We start from the raw sequence: 22,703 nt of genomic DNA, 5'->3' as shown, positions 1-22,703 counted from the left end.
GGCCCTGGTGGCAAAGGCTTTTGACAGCACGAGCCCTCCTCTCCCCCCCCCCCCCGGCACAGAAGCTACGGCCCTGCCGGGGTGATGGCACACATGCCCACAGAGAGGGCTCTGAGTGCCCTCTCTGGCACGTATGCCACCGCTGCATTAGACACTTGGAGCAGGGAAGCAATAGCAGAACGACCCCCTTGCCCCCAAGAGTTTGTTCCAGCGAGTCCAGCCCCATCCTCTAGGGCAGTGTTTCCCAACCAGTGTGCCTCCAGATGTTTTGGGACTACAACTCCCATCATCCCTAGCTAGCAAGACCAGTGGTCAGGAATGATGGGAGTTGTAGTCCCAAAACATCTGGAGGCACACTGGTTGGGAAACACTGCTCTAGGGCCCTGTAGTCCTCGCTGCAGCAGGAGTCCCTTTATAGCTGGAAGTGTCAGGACCTGGGCATTGCCCCCTAGGCCAGCTAGTAAAACCCTTGAAGGGGGCAGGCTGTGCAGTCCTCCCCCATACAGCCCCTGGAAGCCTCAAAGTAAATGAAAATAGATTAGTAAAATAGACAGTAGTTCGCCGTGTTGGTCTGCCGTAGTCAAAATAATTTTTTTTTAAAAAAAAGATCATTCCAAAAGAAACTCTCTTAGGACAAAAGGACTTGATTCTTTCAAGGAAATCTTCAAAAAGAATCCCTTCTTATAAATAGGGGCGACCAAACTCAATTTCCAATTTGCCGGGATTTTGCAGGAATCATTTATTGCAGTGAAGATGTGGGCCAAAATTATGGCCCACTATTGGGCATTTGTTTTAAACACCTTGGGGGGGATCATAACTTCGCCAGGAGCTTTACCCTCTCTTAAGTGTTTTAATTAATTGGAGGCATTCAAAATCAGTAACTGGATCCCAGCTGATTAATCATTCTTGAATAGAGGGGTCAGATTCAAATTCACAGTATTTGAAGCGGTATAAAACTGTGAAAAATGCTGATACCAAAGGTCAGGTGGGATGCTATTGGTTACAGGTTTTCCTTTCAGGAGAGAGACTGCGATAATTTCCCAAATTTTTTTTTATCATCCCGTGATTTAATTGCCTTATCAAGTACCTTCCAAAGGGATTTCTTAAGTTTTAAGGTGTTTTTGCAATGGGAACGCCACCAATTGAGCCAAGTCAGTGAAAGGACTGATTCACAGCTGGGCTGAGTGTTTGCTGTGTGCGAGAGATTGACAATATTGTTGATCTTGTTGTTTTGATTAGTAGCCTATAGGTTGAAAAGGTTAGAGAGTTTTTTTTGTTTTTTCCAGTAACTCCAATCGAGTTTATCCTTCCTTGAGGAACTCTTGCCAAGCTGGGTGATTCCTTAAAGAGTTCTCTAAAACCTCGACTTCCTGTCTTAGCTTCTGTTTAGAGTACAGAACTCTGATCAGATGTTTAAGCAGCTTTTTTGAGAAAGTGTGGCATAGTTTCCTTGCATATTCAGTAGGATAGGTGGATTGTAGAGGGTTCTTGATTCTAAGACCCTTAGGTATGCTGTCCAGGTTCTTGCATTTGGTTAGAAAGAAAATGTCAGTCTGTACCCGTGCAAGTTTTTTTTTCTCTCTCTCTCCCTCTCCCCTTTACCTTCGCATCCCCACTAACAGCAAAGGGTGGGCTATCAGCCCAGCAAGGGCAGGAGCTTCACCAGATGTTACTGAGCATGCTCGGAACCCACGAGCATGCTCAGCAGAGTGCCTTGAATTCCATCCTTGCGCTTGCAAGAGAGAGAGAAGCGAAAGCAGTTAGGAGCTCTGTGGAAGGGAGATGGAACAGCTGGCGCTCAGGCCCAAGGCACTGCCGGCTTTCAAAGGGGAATCTAAAGTTAAGCAGGTAATGTGGTTTCTTAGGGCCGACCTCCCACCTGGCTGGCAGGGCAGGCAGGCTGTGCAAAGAGCAACTGCGCCTTCCCTTTAGGTGACGCAGCAGTATGGCTTGAGCCTGCTGGGCCCAGTTAACTTCCTATACCACATGCACAGCCCAGGCGGGGAGAGGGAGCAAGCAAAGGTGGTGGCAGTTGCCTTGGTCACTTGTTGCGTTGCTTAGCGCAGCACAGAGCAGGGGATCGCGTAGCAAGTGATTGCACCCATTCAACAGGACTCAAGCCTTCCGGGAACTGCTACAACTTAGTAGCAGCTGTTGTGCACACAGCCTCCTGGAAAGTTGAGGCCTTGGCAGTTGCCTAGATATGCAAGCTGTTCATGCAAGCCTTGGAATGATTTTTCCAGGCATTACCTGGACACCACAGAGGACAGAAGGAAGGTACTTGTTGTGTTCTGGGTCTTAAGTGATTTCAGCTCAGTGCAAATAAGAAGCAGGAGGCGAGGATCTGGTACAACATCTCTTTACTTCAAAGAACAAGTAAGAGCCAGAACACAGGGAATGGGTAAAACTGGGGCTTATATAGTAACAGAGAACTAGCAGGGAAAAGATACATTTTGGCGGGAACCAATGGCAAGGATTCCCTCCAGTGTAAACCAATCCAGCAGCGGATCCAAATCCTGCACTCTGAACCAGCAAATGATATACGTTCCCGCTGGAACTTATGCATTCAAATAAACACTGCAATACAATACAATAACACTATATTACAATACATACTTGGCTGTGCTATTACCTCAATACACAACACCCCCCCACACTTAGTGAGAATTACACACAAAATCTTTCAGGGACTGTGGCTTCCTGCGACTTCTACTCGATCGTCTCACTTCAGGTGTTGCGACACTAGGGGTTTGATGCTGAGGGGTCTCCTCGGGAGTATCGGCTACAGCTGTCCCTCCTAAAGGCCCCCCTAACTCATTATCTTCTGCCAGCTCTGTATTCCCAGCGGGGAGCTCATCTTCTGACTGCCCTGGTGGGACATTAATCAGTGAAGGTGTCTCCACCTGACTCGGGGGCGGCAACTCATCATTTAATGTGGGGGTGTTTGGTCCCTCATCATCACTCCTGCTGGGTATTCTGCGCCTCAGCTGATCCACATGCCTACGCCAGACCTGACCCTGTGACAACGTGACATAATATGACACGGGACCACTGGCCCGCGAAGTGACCCCTGGAACCCAAGTTGGACCTTTGGCATAATTTCTCACCCAAATGAGATCCTCTGGATTAAAGTATCTCGTTCTGTCTCCTTCGGGTTGTGGTGGCTCCCGTGCTGAACGGGAGGGCATCCTATCTGGATGCACAAAGTCCAGGGCTGTTACCAGCCTGCGACCTAACAGTAGCTCGGCTGGTGACTTTCCCGTGGCTGTGCATGGAGTGGCGTGCTGTAAGAACAGCATACGAGCTGTTCGGGCTGCCCAGTCACCTTCCAGTAGACGGGAAATAGCACCCTTTGCAGTTCGCACCATTCGTTCTGCTTGACCATTAGACGATGGATGAAAAGGGGCAGAGGTCACTCCTCGTATGAAATTGTCAGCGAGGAAAGCTCTGAACTCGCTTGACATGAATGCTGCCCCATTGTCTGACACCAACGTTCCTGGCAGACCATGCGTGGCAAACAGCTGCCTTAATACCTTGATAACGGCTGCTGATGTGGGACTGGGGACTAATGCCACTTCCAACCATTTTGAGTATGCATCGACCACAACCAAAAACGTTTTCCCTTGGTAGGGTCCCGCAAAGTCTGTGTGAAGACGGTTCCATGGTGCTCTGGACTGTTCCCACCAATGAATGGGTGCCCTGGGAACCTCAGGTCGAACCTCTTGGCATGCCTTGCACGTGCGTACCCACATTTCTATCTCCTTATCCATCCCTGGCCACCACACATAACAGCGGGCCAGGGATTTCATTCTGACCATCCCTGGGTGCCCCATATGCAAGGTTTCTAGAATGCGGTTCCTAAGTGAGTTAGGGATGACTACCCTGTCCCCCCAGAGTACGCACCCCTTATGAGCTCATGCTGCTGCATTAAAAATGGGCGGAACTTCTCTTCTTGGCCCCCACTGGGCCACCCCCTCCCTACCCAGGCAAGGACACGGGAGAGTGTGGGGTCCTTTCGAGTCCTGGCCGCAACTTCTTCCGCAGTCACAGGAGCGCTTGGCAATGTCTCTAACATCATGACCTGTTCGGCTGGTGCCGGGTCACAATCACTAGCTCCCTGGAGTGGAAGCCGGCTGAGGGCGTCTGCGTGACAAAGCAATTTCCCTTTCACATGGCATATCTCATATTGGAACCAGTTTAAAAAAATCGACCACCTGAGCATTCTAGGGGACAGGATTTGAGGGGTTTGTTTGTGGGGGTTGAACAGGCCCAGCAATGGCTTGTGGTCTGTTTCAATTAAGAACGATCATCCATACACATAGTCATAGAATTTTTTTACACCCGCTACCACAGCCAAAGCCTCTCTGTCTATCTGCGCGTAGTACCTCTCGGTGGACGTAAGAGTCCTTGAGTAGAACGAAATGGGTCTGTCTGACCCATCCGCCTCTCTGTGGCTGAGCACAGCTCCTAGTCCATATTGAGATGCGTCGCAAGCGAGTACAAGGGGTTTTGTTTCATCATAATGGGCCAACACGCTCTCAGCAGACAACATTCCCCTAATGGTTTCGAAAGCCTTTTGTTGCGGCTTTCCCCAATGCCAGACACACTTCTTTTGCAGAAGCCTGTGCAAAGGCTCTGCCACTGCCGCTTTGTGCGGTAAAAACGCATGGTAAAAATTCACCAGACCCAAGAAAGATTGGAGTTCAGTTTTGTTGTTGGGCCTGGGGGCATTGGCGATGGCCTTAACCTTGCTTTCCATGGGGTGCACTCCCGCAGCATCAATGGTGTAACCGAGGAACTCCACCGCAGGAACTCCAAAGCTACATTTTTCCTTTTTTAGATGGAGCCCAGCTCCCTGGAACTTTTTGAATACCAGTCTGATGCGGCTTTCCAGCTCATGGGGGTCCCTCCCCGATATTAAAACATCATCAAAATACGCGAGGGTGCCAGGCACCCCCCTTAATAACCTCTCAATAATGCCCTGAAATATTCCTGGGGCCACGCTTATTCCGAATTGCAATCGGTTCACCTTAAATGCCCCTTTGTGGGTTACAATAGTTTGAGCTTCTGCTGTTAGTGGCGTTACAGGTAGCTGCTGGTATGCCTGAGCGAGATCGATCTTTGCAAATACCTTGCCCCCAGCCAATTTTGCCAGCAGTTGAGACACCACTGGAATGGGGTAGGAATTTCCCTGAATTGCCTTATTTATTGTGCATTTATAATCTGCGCAGATGCGCACTTCCCCATTTGCTTTTAGTGGGGTCACTATTGGGGTTTCCCATCTTGTTGAGTCAACTGGTGCCAACACCCCTTGCTGGACTAGCTTGTCAAGTTCTGCCTCTATTTTGGGCTGCAAAGCGAATGGCACGCGTCTTGGCTTGAGGCGAACTGGAGCCACCCCTTGGTCCAACTTGAAGTCAATGGGAGGCCCTTTATAGCACCCCAGACTGCCATCAAATAATGATGCGAACTCCCCATAAAGTTTATCAAATGATCCTGGGGCTATTGTTATTGCGTTCAGTCCAGAAATGCCCAGCCCTAAAGCAGGAAACCAATCTGTTCCCAAGAGGCTGGTGCGCTTCCCTTTGGCGATCACCAGCTTAAGTACGGCCCTTTTGTCTTTAAAGTTAACTTTGACGGAACACATTCCAAGGATGTGTATTCGGCCAGCAGAGTAAGATTGTAATGTGGCGGGGAAAGGCTCCAATGGAGGAAACTTACCCCCTGAGAAAAACGACCTCGCTGTCTCGTCCGAGACGATCATAAACCCCGAACCAGAATCTACCTCCACCTGGCAAGGATGGCCCTCGATGCTGACCCGGATTGATGCTTTCCCCTGAGCAGGGAACTGGACGATCTTGCCCTCTATCTCGGTGAGGTAGTTGCAGTCGTCCAACACGTGCGTTGATGCACTTTCCTGCCGCCGGAATGGTCGCGGGGATTCCGATGTTCCTCCGGTAGCCGACCGGCATACCTGAGCAATGTGGCCCGTTTTATTGCATGCTCGGCACGTGGCGTTCCGGAATCGGCAGTTCCGGCATTCATGCGCCCCACCGCAACCAGGGCATTCTAGCTTTTTTCCTTTTTTCCCAGATGAACCAAGCCTCAGGAATCCAACTCCGCGGGATGGACTCTGGGACGGGCTGGACTCCTGACTGCTCAAAGCATGAGCTGCCTCTGCTGCTGGCCTGGCACTTTGTTGTGGGGTTTTTTGTTTCCCCCCCTCTGTGGTCTCAGTGGCTATAGCCTCGCGCACAGCCATTGCTAGATCCACCTCTTCCCTTGCGGCGATCCGACGTTGGGCTTTACTGCTGCTCAGACCTCCAATGAACTGGTCAAGCAGCACTTCCTCAAGGGCCACAAAATTACAGTGCCTCACCAGGACCTTCAGCTCTGCAAGGAATCTGGAGACCGATTCACCATCCTTCTGCCTCCTTTTATGGAACTCGATGTGGCGTGTTGTCGTGGTTGCTGCTGGGGCAAGGTGCCTCGTGAGCTGGTCCGTGATCTGCTTCAGCGTCGCTGTTTCTAGCGTGAGAGGAGCCACCAAGCCTCGGGCCAACTCGAAAACCTCAGCCCCACAGCAACTCAGGAAGACTGCCTTTTTCCTGTCGTCGTTGGCGATTCCTTGCGCTGTAGCAGCGAAACCAAAACGTTGAAGATATGAATCCCAGGCCTCTGCAGTTCCCGAATTAAATGGCTCAATGACTTTACTTCCTGCCATGGTGTACTCAGGAGCGTCTATGACTTCTTCCTCCTCTTCTTCTGATTCCGGATGCCGACCTCTGACATCCATTCACGGCAAGCCGGATCCCACCTTCGTCGCCAGCATGTTGTGTAGTGGGTCTTCAGTGATTTCAGCTCAGTGCAAATAAGAAGCAGGAGGCGAGGATCTGGTACAACATCTCTTTACTTCAAAGAACAAGAAAGAGCCAGAACAAAGGGAATGGGGGAAAATGGGCCTTATATAGTAACAGAGAACTAGCAGGGAAAAGATACATTTTGGCGGGAGCCAATGGCAAGGATTCCCTCCAGTGTAAACCAATCCAGCAGCGGATCCAAATCCTGCACTCTGAACCAGCAAATGATATACGTTCCCGCTGGAACTTATGCATTCAAATAAACACTGCAATACAATACAATAACTATATTACAATACATACTTGGCTGTGCTATTACTTCAATACACAACAGTACTCGAATAGGGTCACATTCCCTTTATTTGTTCCGCCTGTTACCCACCACAAACCAACAAGTTAATAAATGCACGCGAGTTTTAAAAACCACTTGACCTTGCATGCTCATGCTACTTCAGAAATGGGAGTTGTGTTTATTTCTTGCCTGAGGGCTATTTTGCCAATTTATCAATCAATTCAATTCAATAACCTTTTATTAGGCATAACAGACCAGTGCTTTTCAAACATATTATATATAAAATATTTAAAATATGGACTCAACAAATAAGATTTATATTAAATCATTGACTCTAGAATTCAAGACTAATCTGTAAAAATAGATTAAAACTTCTCATAATAAACCTTAGTTAAAACATCAATTAATATAATGATATAACAATTTTATAATGCCGCATTACTATTTAACTAAGATCCCTAATCCTCTTGATAATAGCTTAATCTTTCTATATGGACTGAACTTAAAAATTCAGCTACTATAGGGTGGCAATGACCAGGGCCAGAATAATCCTGGTCAGGCCGCACAGGCCCTAAGTAACCAGAGGGAATCCATTTTATGCAGCCAGTAGAATTCTCTCTATCTCTGTGTCAGCACAAGAGCAACATTTTGCACAAAGATCTAACCACACACAGCACTTCTAAGAAATTCTAGCTAAACCACATTTTGTTCCTTTGTTCCATCCTGTCTAGCATAAACCACAAGAGCACATCCTGTAGAAGCTTGTAACTTACATGGGGGTAGGGAAGTTTTGTTATAAAAGCACTCTGTGTATGCCCATGGGTTGGGCAGAATGAGAAACTCATTCTCATTGCCACCATTTATTGCAATAAATGTTTTAATAAATCTGTTTTATAATATGTACAACTGCCTGAGATTTCGTCTGGTCAATTTGGGAAGCAAGCCAATCATCCATATTACATTTCTGGTGTCCTTACACTACAATTGAAGTAATTTTATCAATACTATCCGATAACAATGTTTGAATAGTTGGAAGCATAGGCCTTTCCATTTGTATGTAGGGCATCTAATTGACTTCTTGCGTTAGTGCCCAAGTTGCAAGAGAAGAAAATATGTTCCAGTGTATTCAGTTCCTTCTTACTGCATTTGCGTGACGAGGCTGACAGAAATCCCCCCTAAATAACTCACAACAAACACATCATTTTTGGTTTGGGTTTTTGGCATTATTTTGGCCACAACTTTATTTAAATACAATTTTAATTCTGAGTGTTGGCTTAGGCTTTTTGGTTAAACCATCTGTCCCCTTCTTGGGGACAGGACCATCTCCGGCTTCTCTAAGCATATAGGGAAGTCAAGTAAACACCCCATGGGAGAGGAGGTAGCTGTATCCAGGCATTCCCCCCTCAACCAGGAATGTTCCCCAAGGCTCATGCTCTGTAATGGCCCCCCAGCCCCGCCTATGGCGGGGATGAAAGGACTAGAGCCGAGAGCCCCAGGGTTCCTTTAACGGAATACTTCTAAGAGGAGCAATATTAAGAAGGGGGTAGGCATCTGGATGCCATACCCCTCCTCCAACCAAATTCATTAACCAAAAGCCTAACCGTCAATCGAGCTGCCGTAGCTTGCCACCAACACTCATAATCCTAGCCATCTTTTTAGACCCCCCTGAAACTGCCCCCAACCAGAAGTCGTTCCCTGCCGGGGAGAAATGAACCCCATCAGCGCGGAAAAGGGGGGGTGGCCTTAAAAGAAATTTCAGGATGTAGGATCAAGGCCCACCCAAGCTCAATTACTCTCTTGGATACTGCACTATTTACGCGCTTGCTAGCTCTTTCTGTAGCAAGGGGGCAAGTGCTGCCCCTCCACATACGTCTCTGTAGCATTTGAGACCAGAATAGGGTTGCACCCGGCACCAATGTCCTTATTTCAAGCAAATCCTTCTGGATGGCAAGACGCAATGACAAAGAGTCCAAAGCAGGCAAATCATTCCCCCCCCCCAACTGGATGACTATCGCAGTCGGGCAACCTTGCGCAAACACTTTGCGACGGAGCAGAGGGAGGAGTTCGCTCCAGCGCATGCCTCTTTTTCCCATCCAGGTCACCTGAACGTGAGGAGGAAGGCCAAGCTGGAGACCAAGTTAGGACTCGCCAGCATGGATGCCTGCCCAATGGACTATGCCAAATCCGCACATCGGCCAGTCCTGGAGAAAACAGCAGGGACAAATTTGACAGTGTTAGCGAGGCTTCCGCACATAGAATTTATAGGCATCAGACTTCCATCTCCCCAAGTCCTTTATCCTATTCACCGACAGACCCCAATGTGTAGCCGTGGTGGCCGCCCCGATACAAAAAGAGTGAGGAGTGTAAGCAGTGGCCATACAACCGCAGGCCGCTATCACCTTCCTATTCACCCTGGTGAATTGCTGCCTAGTCAAAGGAGCTCCATCAGCATGCATAAAAAGGGGTCCATCCCCAGAAGGCCTGACGGCCAAGTATTTTACAGGGCAGGGGTCTTTCTGCCCAGTGGCAGGCAAACGCATGACAGAACCCCTGCCTGTCTGATCAGTCTTAGAGCTCCTGATGGTCAGCAGCAATTCAGCAGGTGTTAAGCGCACGTCCTGAAGAAGCAGGCCCCTAGATCCGCCCTGACGGACTTTCTCCAATACAATTTCACCTATCCTCAAAGCTCCAAAAAAGGCAACTGAAAACGCTGCTGAAAAAGGCGAGCTTCGTATTTCGACCAACACAGTGCTCTCAATTTCAATTGCATCCCACTCAGGACATCAAAGGTGATTGGATTCCTCGATGGGCATCTAGGGGGGCACAATCTGCCCCAACCCTCCATGGCTTTTCGCACAACAAACTTGGCGCAGGGAATCTCTTATCAAAAATCAATTTACTAAAAAAAGGAGATTGCAGCGGATTGAAGTTTAATGTTCTTGGGCGCCCTTCCCAATTGAAAGGTGCGACAAATACTGTAGCACCTGAGAAGTGGACGGACATCCCGTCCCCTCCACTGTAAAGGACTGATAGCGAAAATTTGGAAAATCAGACCACGCTTTCTTGTAAGCCCGTAAGGTAGAGGGGGAAACAGAAGCTGCTACTCCCTGCAAAACTAGCAGCTGCCAAGGTTCCATAGACAATCCGGGAAAAATTCCGTCTGTGGAACCAGAGACCTGAACCGCTCCATCTGAAAACGGGATAGAGCATCGGCTACGTCATTAGATATCCCTGGAACGAATCGCGCCGAAAAATTAATATTAAACAGAAGGCAGTGCAGCACAAAGGCCGTAAGGAGGACAGATACCCTAGGAGACTTAGACAACTGCTTTGCTAGCATGTTCACCACGGCCTGATTGTCGGACCAAAAACATACTCTGCGGTCCTTGAAGTCCTCCACCCAAATACAGACGGCTACTGCAATAGGGAAAAACTCAAGGAACGTTAAATCCCGCGTAATGTCCGTGCCCTGCCAGGATGGAGGCCAGCGCTGCGCGCACGATCTCCCATTCCAAAACAGTCCAAAGCCAAGGGAGCCCGCTGCGTCGGAATTCACCTCGAAATCATTGTGCAGGTTCAACACGGTCCTGCCACAATGAAATTCCATTATATTAACTCAAAAACTCCAACCACATGCGGAGGTCTGCCTTATCCGCCTAAGTCAAGCACACCCGATGGTGCGGAGAACGCAAACCCACTGTGCGCTTGATCAGGCGGGCACAAAAGGGGCGCCCGGGCGCCACCACTTTACAGGGAGATTTAAAAAGAGGGGAGAGCAAGTGCCATGCTCAGCAATGTCAAGTATGGCGAGAACACTCTTTTCTAAAAGCTTCTTCCTAATAATTGCCCAAATATATTTTGTCTTCTCACATATATCTTCTCATAAAAAGTTCTTTTCAATTAGAAGAGAAGGAAGGGTAGGAGAGTTAAAGATAAGAATTAATCCTTTCAGAAAGATACCCCTTGATAACCAGGTGATTTCTGTCAGTTCAGTGGGTGAAATATTATGATGTAAATATCTTCGCACTGCCACCACATATGAATATACGTACCAATTTCCTTTTGGCACCTCCAACATTTATTATTTGTTCCTTTATAAATTTCGGCCAATTTTGCTGGCGTCAAATGCCACCTATACTGCATTTTAAATATATTTTCTTTTAGATCATAATTTGGTGTAAATTTGATATCCCCTTGTCACAAATTCTCCCATTTTTTAAGCATGATTGGTTACTTTTTAATTTGCATCCTGTATTATTTTAGTATCATTTAATAAAAAATACATTCAATCTCCATATTTTTTCTTATTCCTCTTCGTTCAGGATCTCTGCTTTTTGCACTCTTGTTAATATTTCTTTAGGAATCCAGATTCCATCTATCCTACTTGCTGTTTGATGTCGTGTTGAAAAATGCATGAATTCCTTTTGAATGGGGTGTTTGTGCCTCCATGCATCTATTAATTCTAAATTCCCCATTAAATCTAGGATTTTTTTGGTAATTAATTTTCTTTTCTTTTTATTTCCTGTTTTGTCCAATTCTGGATTTATAACACCATTTAAATCCCTCATAATTCATTAGTTGATTTTCAAGCTTCTTAAAGAAAGCAACCTTGCTTCCATTAGGTGCATATATGCCTGCCCATATCCATTGTTCCCCTTCTATTAGCGTTTTAACTATTACAATTCTGCCCTCTTCATTTTACTTCTATATTTCTATGTTGCTTCAATACGGAATATTAGAAATAAATCCAAGTCTTCACAGTGGGGCATTGTTTTTTCATATATTCACCAAATTTCTCCCAACTTTGATAGAATTTTTGATTACTACATCCTCTAATAGAATCTGTTAATTTGGCCAAATCTATATAACTCATTTCTCTTGCCACTCCTTGATTTTTGGAACTTCTTGCTGCTTCCAGTGTGTAGCAATTAATATCCTGGCGGCAGCTACTGCATAGAGAAACAACTTCTCATCCTGCTTGTTTATTCCATCCATTATCCTCAATAAGAAGGATTCCGGACTTTTCTTTATATTGTATTTCTATTATTTACCTGATTCCAAAAGATTCTAATTTCACCACAATGCCACCACATGTGCATGGAAGTCCCCACCTCTTTCCGGCATCTCCAACAAAGGTTATCTTTCATTTTATACATTTTATGTATTTTGGTAGGTGTTATATACCATTTGTAGAACATTTTGATCATATTTTCTCTTATCCCCTCCGCTGCCGTAAATTTCCAGGACTCTTTCCATAACTTCTCCCATTGCTTTGATTGTATTGGTTTCCCCAAATCTATTGTTCTGAAAGTTAATTCAGTTTGCTTGGCCAATAAAGTCATTCTGTCCGCATTGGAATGAGTGTTGGGAGTTTGGTACTTCTCCCTGAGAACAACACGATAGAAAGGATTGTGAGTCCTGCAGCGTATCCGAGCAACATGAGACACATCCTGAGATTTTGTGCTTTACCAGTAAGGGAGTGCAGGTTGAACTCTCAAATTTGTTTGCCGTTGGTATGTCTTTAAGAATTTCAGTGAGTTCCGCATCGGATAAAAACGCTAATTCTCAATTGTTTCTTGGCAGAGCTAAGTGAATTTTCCGAAAATTGCCTCCCACAGTTCTTTCCTCCCATATATCTCACCTCAGTACAGATAACACAGAGAATCTGTTATTAAATTTCCAAAAAGGGCGTAACCCTCAAAACCTCTTAGAGAATTTTAAAAGCTCTTGGCATAGCATACGAGGTACGAGGAGCAAACGAAAGATACGGAATATACTGCTAGACCTAAATTCCTCCAACATTGATAATTATAGTTTTTGTATCTTTTTATTTTATTTTAAGAAAGGAAAAATGAAAGGAATTTCAGGAGCTTATATTGAGATAGCTCCTTCAGCTTGTTTCCTGAGAGAAGGTTTTCCTCTTCACCATCCTTCTATTGAGCCATCTGTGTCCCTATCTCAACTCCTCTGGAACTCACTGGATGTCTCTGAGGGCCCTGAGAGAAAATGCCCAGAGGTTATGGGGAGGGATGCAGGAGACCGTCTGATAAGGTCAACTGTCCATCTTCACAGTCTGATAAGGTCTACTGTCCATTTTCCTCCTTCCATCCTTGCTTGGTTCAGACGCTTTCATCTGTCCTGAGAAGCTCAACCTGCAGGTTCCACCCCAGAGGCCTCCTAAGACAAGCAGAAAGAGGAGATGAGACGGAGAGAGGGCTTTGCCAGTTTATTGCCACGTGTGTGCCAAAAATGCACCTGTGTGCACACTCTTGAGCACACAAATGCACATTTGCAACAGCTAAAGTAGGATTTTGATTCTCTTGTCCTCTTACGTGGCATGCCATGGCAACCCTACTGTAGTATATCTGTGTGTGTGTGTGCGTGTGTGCGTGCATTTAGGTAAAAAGTGTTTCTAAAGCATTCAAAACCAGGAATTTTTCTGCCCAGGAAGAGGTGTTTCCTTAGGACATCATGGTGATTCTGAACTGCCTTGCCAAATACAACACTTTGTAACCCTTTGGTGTGGCCAACCTAGATTCCACCCAGGAAAGGGATCCAGATGCTACATTTAGTATCATCCCATTTTTGCTTCTTACGTTACTTAGACAATTAAGGATTTGGTAGGTTTTGCAACAAAAAATGATGCAAGTCCATTATTTTAATGGAGAATGAGACATAGCCTTCCCCATTTCCTGTCCTTGTTCCTGTGATCTCTTCCTAATAAAAATCCTTACAGTTTCTCTGGTAGTGAATGTGGCTGCTTTACCTTCCTTAATTCTACCGGTAATGCTGGCATGTTAGTTTCCTGTTCTGTGCACCCACTTGGTACCCCCAATATGTGAGAAGCATGGATTTTTATTTCCACCAGGAAAATGGATAAGTTGTTATATTACCATGGAAACATTAAAAGTAAGATTTAACACTGTGGAATGGATGAAGTGAGAGCTGAAAGGATGTATAGAAATGACAAAAACCGTGAAAGCACTAAATCATATATATGCAACCGGAGGGGATGGAATATATAATGTTGGGATATCACCATTGGGAGGTCCAGCCGGCAGCCTCCTCTTCTCCTCAGTCCCGGTGATTCCCAGAGAACACAACTCAAGGTCTCAGTGACCTGAGCACGCAATCAGCAGAGCTCATCTCCAGCGTTAGCGTGGTGTGGCAGCAGCAGCAGCATCAGAAGGAATACTCAGAGAGAAGTCCTTGCATATTTACAAGCGTTTATTACAAAGCATCTAAAGCATCTCGGAAGATAGACCAAACGTGTCTGTCTCCATCCTCAAAGTGAAAGCAAGACTAACCTAAAACAGCATCACAATAGTACAACCCACGGAAATATATATCATGTGACATACATATTCAACATCCTCTTCCAAGTCTGTTCCTGTTTAAGGTGGAACAGAATCTACTATGAAATCCTAACAAAACTCCCCCATTCTGTGTAACCTTAAACTTCAGTAATCCCAACTGTAGCTTTGGCACATCCATCTGTAGTTGTTCTCTGTTAACAACCTTGGACAACACATTAGCAGGAAAATCATTACCTGGCATGTAGGACACTTGACCTGGTCCCTTCCTGATACACTCTCTTGCATGACGTACCCTCATCTGCAAGAACTTGGACCTTTGCTTGCAACCTTCTGAAGCTAGCAAATCCAAACAGGAAATGTTGTCCTGATACACCTGTGCCGGACAAGTCACCTTGACTTTGACATCCTGAAACAGTTGCATCAACCACTCGCAATCTGTGAGCGAGAATGAGAGAGTGTCGAGTTCCGCTGCATAGGAACTCAAACTCACTATTGTTTGCTCCTTGCACATCCAGCCAACCAGACAGTGGTTGTACAAGTAGCAAACGCCAGAAAAGCTTGTGCCACCTGTGGCATGACTTCCGAAACTTGCATTTGCAAAAATCTCAAGACCTCCAGTCTTCTGACTTGTCAACTTCAGCCTGTAGTGCATAGTGCTTCGAAGATAGCAACCTATGCGCTGCAGAGCTTGCCAATCCTTAACAGTAGGATTGTTTGCATGCCTGCCAAGCAAATCACAGCTTGCAGCAATGTCAGGTCTTGAACATTTTGCTATGAAGCATAGCTTGCCTAGAACACATCTATACAAAGTGGTGTCAGAAAATGCTTCTGCGTTATCATCTCCCTGATAACCTGGCACCATAGGTGTGTCTATAGGATTTGCATCACCCAAATCCATCCTGTTCAATACCTCTGTAATTTCCTGGGTCTGGTGCACCAGGAAATTACCTTCTTTGTCTTTCTCAACTTCCAGAGAAAGATAGTTGGAAACCTCACCAAGATCCTCCATGGTGTAGTGTTCCTGCAACTTAGCAAGTGTACGCTGGTACAAATCCTTGTGTTTCCAGAAGATAAGCAATTCAGCATCATAACAAAAGCAATAAGAGTTTGTGCTCCCCCTCTTCCTTGACAAACACACATGAATCAGCAATACTTTGGTGAAAACCTAGAGAAAGCAACATCTCTGTTAGTGTTGTGTCCCAACACCTGGCACTCTTCTTGAGACCAAGCAGGGATTTCTTCAGTTTGCAGACCATCCCCTGTGGTACGTGCACTCCTGCAGGTGGAAGTAAAAACAGATCCTCCTGCAAAATCCCAGTCAAAACATTTTCATCATTAGTATCCAATACAATATGCGATACGTGCATTTTCTCCTCCGAAGCAATCTTGAGCAAAAGCTTTAAGCCCTCATACTTCACATCGGGTGCAATAGTCTCAATGCTGTTTTCACCTTGAACCTGTGAAAACCCTGTTGCGACCAGTTTGGCTGTGTGCCTCACTACCTTGCCATGTTGGTCAGCTTCGGCCTTAAAGACCCACCTGCTGTTTACCAGCTTCATTCCTGGGACCATTTTGACCAGTTCCCAGGTCTGATTCCTATCTAAGGAATCAATCTCTGCTTTCATGGCAGCTAGCCATGGTTGAGCATCTTTTGAGGTCATTTCCTGAACCTCCTCGAAATTTGCAGGTTCAAAAACCTTTTCTGAGCTACTAAGAACAGCATCAGCAGTCTTAGCAAACTCAACAGCAAATCTCTCAGGCTGTTTGCCTGTTGTGGCCTCTCCAGATTTGCAAACACTCATATCCTCTTTCTCTGGAGAAAAATGATCAATGGTGAGCAGTGGTTCTCCCAATTCAGTGTCAGACTCAACTGCAGGTCTGAGTGAGGTTTCAACACCTTCGTAGCCTGCTGCATCACCAGCTACAGCAGTACTACTACCTCCCACTGAATTTGAACCATCCTGGCCATCATTTGCAGTTTGTGCTGCTCCATCCTCACCTGGCAAAATTGCATCACTACTTGGGTGAATCACATCATTTGCATGAACCAGGAAAATTCCCCCACCTTCCTCCCACTTGGGATTGGTAGCACCACCTAGGTGAACCAGGGAAATTTCCTCCTTTATCACCCCCTTGGGATTGTCATCACCATCTGGGTGAACCATGGAAATACCTTCCTTTTGCATCTTCTCTGGATTGGCACTGTGCAACAAGGGTGTAAGTCCCTGCTGCATTAATTTTCCAGAATTCCCAGCTCCCTCACACAAACCACCCTCCCAAGAACTTTTGGGACGTGAGAGATCCTTTTGAATTCGCTTCTCATCCAGGAAAGCATCTAGCTCCTGAGAAGTGAATTCACCTTCACTGGGATGGGAGCATTTCACTCCAATGGGATCAGCATTATCATCACTCCTGATGTACCCCTCTTCACACTCCGAGGGAGTCAGTTGACCATCTTGGCCATTTGCAACTTCATCCCCTGAAAGTGTCATTTGATCAGCTAGATCAATATGAATCACTTCACAGGGTGTGGAAGTCTGTCTGCTAGACAGCTTCCCATCATCAGCAATTACATTATTGCAATCAGCAAAAGAATCACAGGGTTGAACCTTTAAAGCCTGAACCTCTCCAGGCTCTTTCTTGGACACCTCCTGCAAACTCAGGTGACCATTGGCGTGATCAAAACCACCTGTAAAAAGAAGCTGATTAGTGCTGTCATCACAGGCAACTCCAGGCATATCAACCACATTTTCATCAACATAATCAAAAGTGAACACATATTGATTATCAACTCTTGGAGCATTCAGAAATTCCTCATCGCCTTTCTTGATGAGACAGCTTCCACTTTCAAAAGAAACTCCATATCCTTCAGAAATCTGTGAAATGGAAAGCCAATTTTTTTGTGCATCTTGCACATACAAAACATCACATAGTGTCAAGTTCAGTCCTTTTATGTAAACATGTCCAGCTCCCTGCACATTTAAAAGTCCTTCACTAGACTTCACAATACCATCCTGTGAAGAAAAACAAGTAAACAAATTTCTGTCACTGCAAATGTGCTTATGAATTGTGGAACTGACAATAAACTTGTGTTGAACTTTTGAAGCCAGCAAAGTCCCGTTTTGCTGCTGTGTGGGCTTCTGCTCCTGGCCGCCCCCCTTCTTTCCAGCCGAAGACTTTTTCTCTTTGCCAGCTGCAGCTGTGGGCTTCAACTCTCCCCCCTGCTCCTGGCTTCGTGACACTGTTGTGGGCTGCAATTCTTCCCCCTTCGGCTGGACCTTAGCAACAAGCTTCACATTTGTGGGCTTCTCCTCGCCCCTCCTTAGCGACAAAGCTGCTGCATCTGCAAGCTTCTGTATACGTGTCAGCTTCTGGAAAGACTTTGAAGACTGACCTTCGTTCCCATGGGACTGCACGTCTGTGTGGGATGATGACGCCATCTCCTCCTGAGATTTGCAACTGGCGCCCTCAGCAATTTCTATTGAAGCACTCTGTGCAGCCACTTGCTCCAGGTCTGACGCGACAGCCAGCTCCTGCTGCAATTCCCAAGTGGCGCCCTCAGCTCTTGCATTCACTGGAGACTGCACCCCCACCAGGTCTGACACAGCCAGCTCTTCCTGTGGTTTGCAACCGGGTGCTCCAGCACTCCAGCAATCATTTGGGGAATTGCCATCACAGCTTCCTCCCCCTCCAAGAGCTAGCTTCAATGTTTCCCACATCTCACAAGCTGAATTGCATGCACCAACATAAAACAATTGTCCCGGACACAAACTTGTGATAATCAATCCTCTCGCAAAAGAATCATCCGACTTCCAGCTGCTAGGGTCTGGGCCATTAGCCCTCCCCCTTTTTGCGGCAATTGTATACCACACCCCCGCATCCTGCAGCCTCTTCTGTGTACATTTTGCCCAATTCTGATAAACTTCTCTTTGAGAGCTGTGCAAAAACTCCATTTTCCCTTCTCTTTTACTGACCGGAAAAAATGCTTGCAGCTCTCTCACAGTCCACTGTCCTCACAGTCATTAATCACTGTGAAAGTTTTACTGCCCGCCATAAAACTTCAGGCTACACAGATCAAAGTCTCTTGCTTGCGTGCCTGCCGTGGCATGCTTGTAAAAGCTCCGGCTTTCACATACCTTCTCTCCTCTGTGTCCGAAGTTTTCCAGCATACCAGCTGCTTTCGGATCACACTGCCTTTTCCTGCTGCCTCCTGGGCGATTAGCCATTCCATTCCTGGGCACGGAACCCTTTTGCCCAGCAATCCATAGTCTGGCGCCCATGATTCTTTCTTCACCGTCTCCACTGGGCCCATAACCCTTTGTTGGGATATCACCATTGGGAGGTCCAGCCGGCAGCCTCCTCTTCGTCCTCAGTCCCGGTGATTCCCATGGAACACGACTCAAGGTCTCAGTGACCTGAGCACGCAATCAGCAGAGCTCATCTCCAGCGTTAGCGTGGTGTGGCAGCAGCAGCAGCAGCAGAAGGAATACTCAGAGAGAAGTCCTTGCATATTTACAAGCGTTTATTACAGAGCATCTAAAGCATCTCGGAAGATAGACCAAACGTGTCTGTCTCCATCCTCAAAGCGAAAGCAAGACTAACTAACAGCATTACAATAGTACAACCCACGGAAATATATATCATGTGATACATTCAACATCCTCTGCCAAGCCTGTTCCTATTTAAGGTGGAACAGAATCTACTATGAAATCCTAACATATAACGCATATGCAAATGTCTCTGAAGAGGCAGATAAGGCTCTAAAAGTTACTTACCAACATGTTCATACACTAAAACTTAACAAGGCTGAAACGCTCACAAACCTCAACGGTTCCTGGTTGGCAAAGCTAAGTCCAACAGTAAATTACAAGGTTAAATACAATTTTTCTAAAACCATCAATCATGACAGGGCAATACATTAACTTACACCAATATGGAGGGCGCCCGCGCCGGAAGCGAAGGGAGGAGAGTGGAGCCCCATGCACACAGCGAGCGAGCGCGTGGCTATAGCAGGTCGGGAGCCCCCAGCTCCAGCTCTCCTGCTCCTCCCGTGTTGCCATGGCCGGCATCCTCTTCGAGGACATCTTCGACGTGAATGACATCGACCCCGAGGGCAAGAAGTTAGACAGGGTCTCCCGACTGCATTGTGAGAGCGAGTCTTTCAAGATGGATTTGATCCTGGTTGTGAACATACAGATCTACCCTGTCGATCTTGGTGACAAATTCCGCCTTGTGATTCCCAGCACCTTGTATGAAGACGGGACCTTGGATGATGGAGAATATAACCCAACTGATGACAGGCCATCCAGGGCAGACCAGTTTGAGTATGTGATGTATGGGAAAGTGTACAGGATCGAGGGAGATGAGACGTCCACAGAGGCCGCCACGCGCCTCTCTGCCTACGTGTCCTACGGTGGGCTGCTGCTGAGGCTCCAGGGAGATGCCAACAATCTGCATGGCTTTGAAGTAGACTCCAGGGTTTATCTCCTGATGAAGAAACTGGCCTTCTAGCCACCTTGGGAGCTGTCATGGCAGCAGCGTGGACTCAGTGTGGGGCAGCGTGGGCATTTGCTGCCCTCCAAGTACATGGAGGGAATCTTGCTGGCGTGTTAAAAGAAGCATCTCTCCCCAGCTCCTCTTCCTCCTCACATCCCCCCAGCCAAGCCTCTGCATCAACAGCCTCAAGGAAGATCATCTTTCTTCGGATTCCGCCAGGACTGCAGTGTGAAAATGTATCCCAAATGTCCCCTTGGTGGCAGCAGGCAGAGTGCCAGGCCGACTGAGAACATCCTCTACAACTGGGAGGTTGAAAGGGCTACATTTTGTGCTCCAGATTTTATCGTCTCCGGGAGGCCTATTGGCCAAATATTTAGAGACATCCTTAACCAGGCAAGGTCCCCTCTGGCCTGTAGCAGGCAAGCGCATGACTGAGCCCCTGCCCAATTGATCAGTTTTGGAGCTCCCAGTAGTGAGCAACAATTCAGAAGGTGATAGGCGTGCATCCTGAAGTAAAAAACCTCTGAATGAACCAGGACGGATTTCCTCCCGAACGATTTCGCCTATTCTCAGGGCACCGAAAAAGGCCACCGAAAACGCAGCAGAAAAAAAGCGAGCCTCGAATTTGGACCAGCACACTGACCTCAACTTGATGCGCATTCGGCAAAGGAGATTGAAAGTAATAGGCTGTCTGGAAGGGGGGCGGGGAGGATGCAATCTACCCCAACCCTCCATGGCTTTTCGAACTACGAATTTAGCACAGGGATCCTTATTAAAGAACAATTTTCCGAAAAATGAGATGGCAGACTGAAGCTTAATCGTCCTAGCCGCTCTTCCCAATTGAAATAGGTGCGCCAGGTACTGCAGCACCTGGGCGGAAGAAGGACGCGCTGCGCCCTCAACCGCGTTGGTCTGATAACTGTAAGTTAAGAATTCGGCCCAAGCTTTTTGGTAGGCCCGCAAGGTGGAGGGGGAGACTGAAGCTGCTACTCCCTGCAAAACTAGAAGCTGCCAAGGTTCCAAAGACGATCCGGGAAAAACTCTGGCTGTGGCAAGGCGTCCGGAACCAGCGACCTGAACCGCTCCATCTGAAAACGGGACAGGGCATCAGCAATTTCATTGGAAACCCAAGGAAAAAACTGGCTGAGAAAACTACGTTGAAGCAAAGACATTGTAACACAAAGGCCCGGAGAAGGGCAGATACCCTAGTAGATTTGGAGGACTGCTTCGCTAAAACGTTCACGACGGCAAGATTATCCGACCAGAAACACACCTGGCGGTCCTTGAAGTCATCTACCCAAAGATGGATGCCACTGCAATGGGGAAAAACTCAAGGAACGTTAGATTGCGCGTGATGTCGGTGTTCTGCCAGGACAAGGGCCAGTGTTGCGCACACCATCGGCCATTCCAGTACAAACCAAAACCAAGGGAACCCGCTGTGTCCGAATTAACCTGAAAGTCATTGTGCAGGTTCAAAACGTTCTGCCACAATGACACACCATTGAAGCTATCCAAAAACTCCAGCCACATAATGAGATCCGCCTTTTCGTCCTGCGTCAATCGCAGATGGTGGTGCGGCGAACGCAAGCCCACAGTGCGCTTGTTCAGCCTAGCACAGAAGGGCGCCCGGGTGCCACTACCTTGCAGGCGAAATTGAGGTGACCCAGCAGCGATTGAAGCTGCCTCAAGGTCACCTTTCTGGGCAGAAGCATCTCATTTATGACGGCCTTCAATTTAGAAATTTTTGTAGCGGGCAAGCTGGAAGTCTGTGCCACAGTATCCAAAAGGATACCCAAGTAGGTCAGCTGTGTAGCCGGACCCTCGGTTTTGTCAGCAGCCAAAGGAACCCCCAGCTCCTTTGTAAGGTCCGCAAATGCCTGCATTAGGGCGACAAAATCACCCGAGTTGGGGGCGGAGCAAATAAAGTCATCGAGGTAGTGTGTCACCCCGTTGAGCCCTGTTTTGAATCGAAGGGCCCACTCCAAAAAGGTGCTAAACGCCTCAAAAGCCGCACAGGCTACGGAGCAGCCCATTGGCATGGCCTTGTCAAAATAAAAGGCACCTTCAAATTGAAACCCTGGTAACCAAAAATCCTGAGGGTGAATTGGCAAAAGCCTAAATGCAGACTCGATGTCACATTTAGCCATCAGAGCCCCCCAACCAAATTTCTGAATCATCCGTATAGCGTGATCTAGGGAGGCATATTTAACCGAGCATAGCTCAGGAGGAATCACGTCATTCACGGAAGTGTCTGTTGGATGTGACAGATTGTGAATGAGGCGATACTCACCGGGGGCCTTCTTCGCTACTATTCCGAGGGGAGAGAGGTGCAGGTTATGGAAAGGAGGGATGTTACGGATTGGGCTAGTTTGCAAAAGAACTCCAGGGTGTAAAGAGTTAAACCCCAACCTCCTAGATAAATGACGCATTCCATTCCTGAGGGGGCGGGGACTGCCAGGAGTTTAAAAGGAATGGGAGGCAGTTAATTCGGGAGAGGGTTGTGGGAGTTGAGAGGGAGCGTGTGGGTAGGAGTAGGAGATCTTAGAGTGTTCTGAGGAGTTTAATAGAATTATATTATCTAGCCATTGTTAAATGAAACTAAGAATATGATCTAAGAGCCTGTACACATGAAACCATTACGCATTTAAAAGTCCTCTAGTTTAAATAAAGCTTTCTTAAATGTTATATTAAAAGTGGATGTGCCTAGTTATTCCAGCTACGTATCCTAACTCAAAGGGG

The 22,703-nt window shown here is 46.9% G+C and overlaps 1 protein-coding gene and 1 pseudogene across 2 annotated transcripts in view; both read left to right on the top strand.

Annotated features, from left to right (window-relative positions):
* PTGR1 (prostaglandin reductase 1) overlaps positions 1-22,703 on the top strand; it is a 107,401-nt gene that overhangs the window by 25,498 nt on the left and 59,200 nt on the right. The window lies entirely within an intron of this gene.
* LOC118097889 (DNA-directed RNA polymerases I, II, and III subunit RPABC3 pseudogene) lies at positions 19,179-20,300 on the top strand (annotated as a pseudogene). The gene has a single exon (XR_015947270.1). The product of XR_015947270.1 is annotated as a DNA-directed RNA polymerases I, II, and III subunit RPABC3 pseudogene (transcript).

The sequence above is a fragment of the Zootoca vivipara genome, chromosome 15 (genome assembly GCF_965207765.1).
Source record: "Zootoca vivipara chromosome 15, rZooViv2.hap1.1, whole genome shotgun sequence".
Classification (NCBI taxonomy): Eukaryota; Metazoa; Chordata; class Lepidosauria; order Squamata; family Lacertidae; genus Zootoca; species Zootoca vivipara.
The sequence above is the reverse complement of the archived record's forward strand: the minus strand, read 5'-3'. Positions and strand labels throughout refer to the sequence as shown.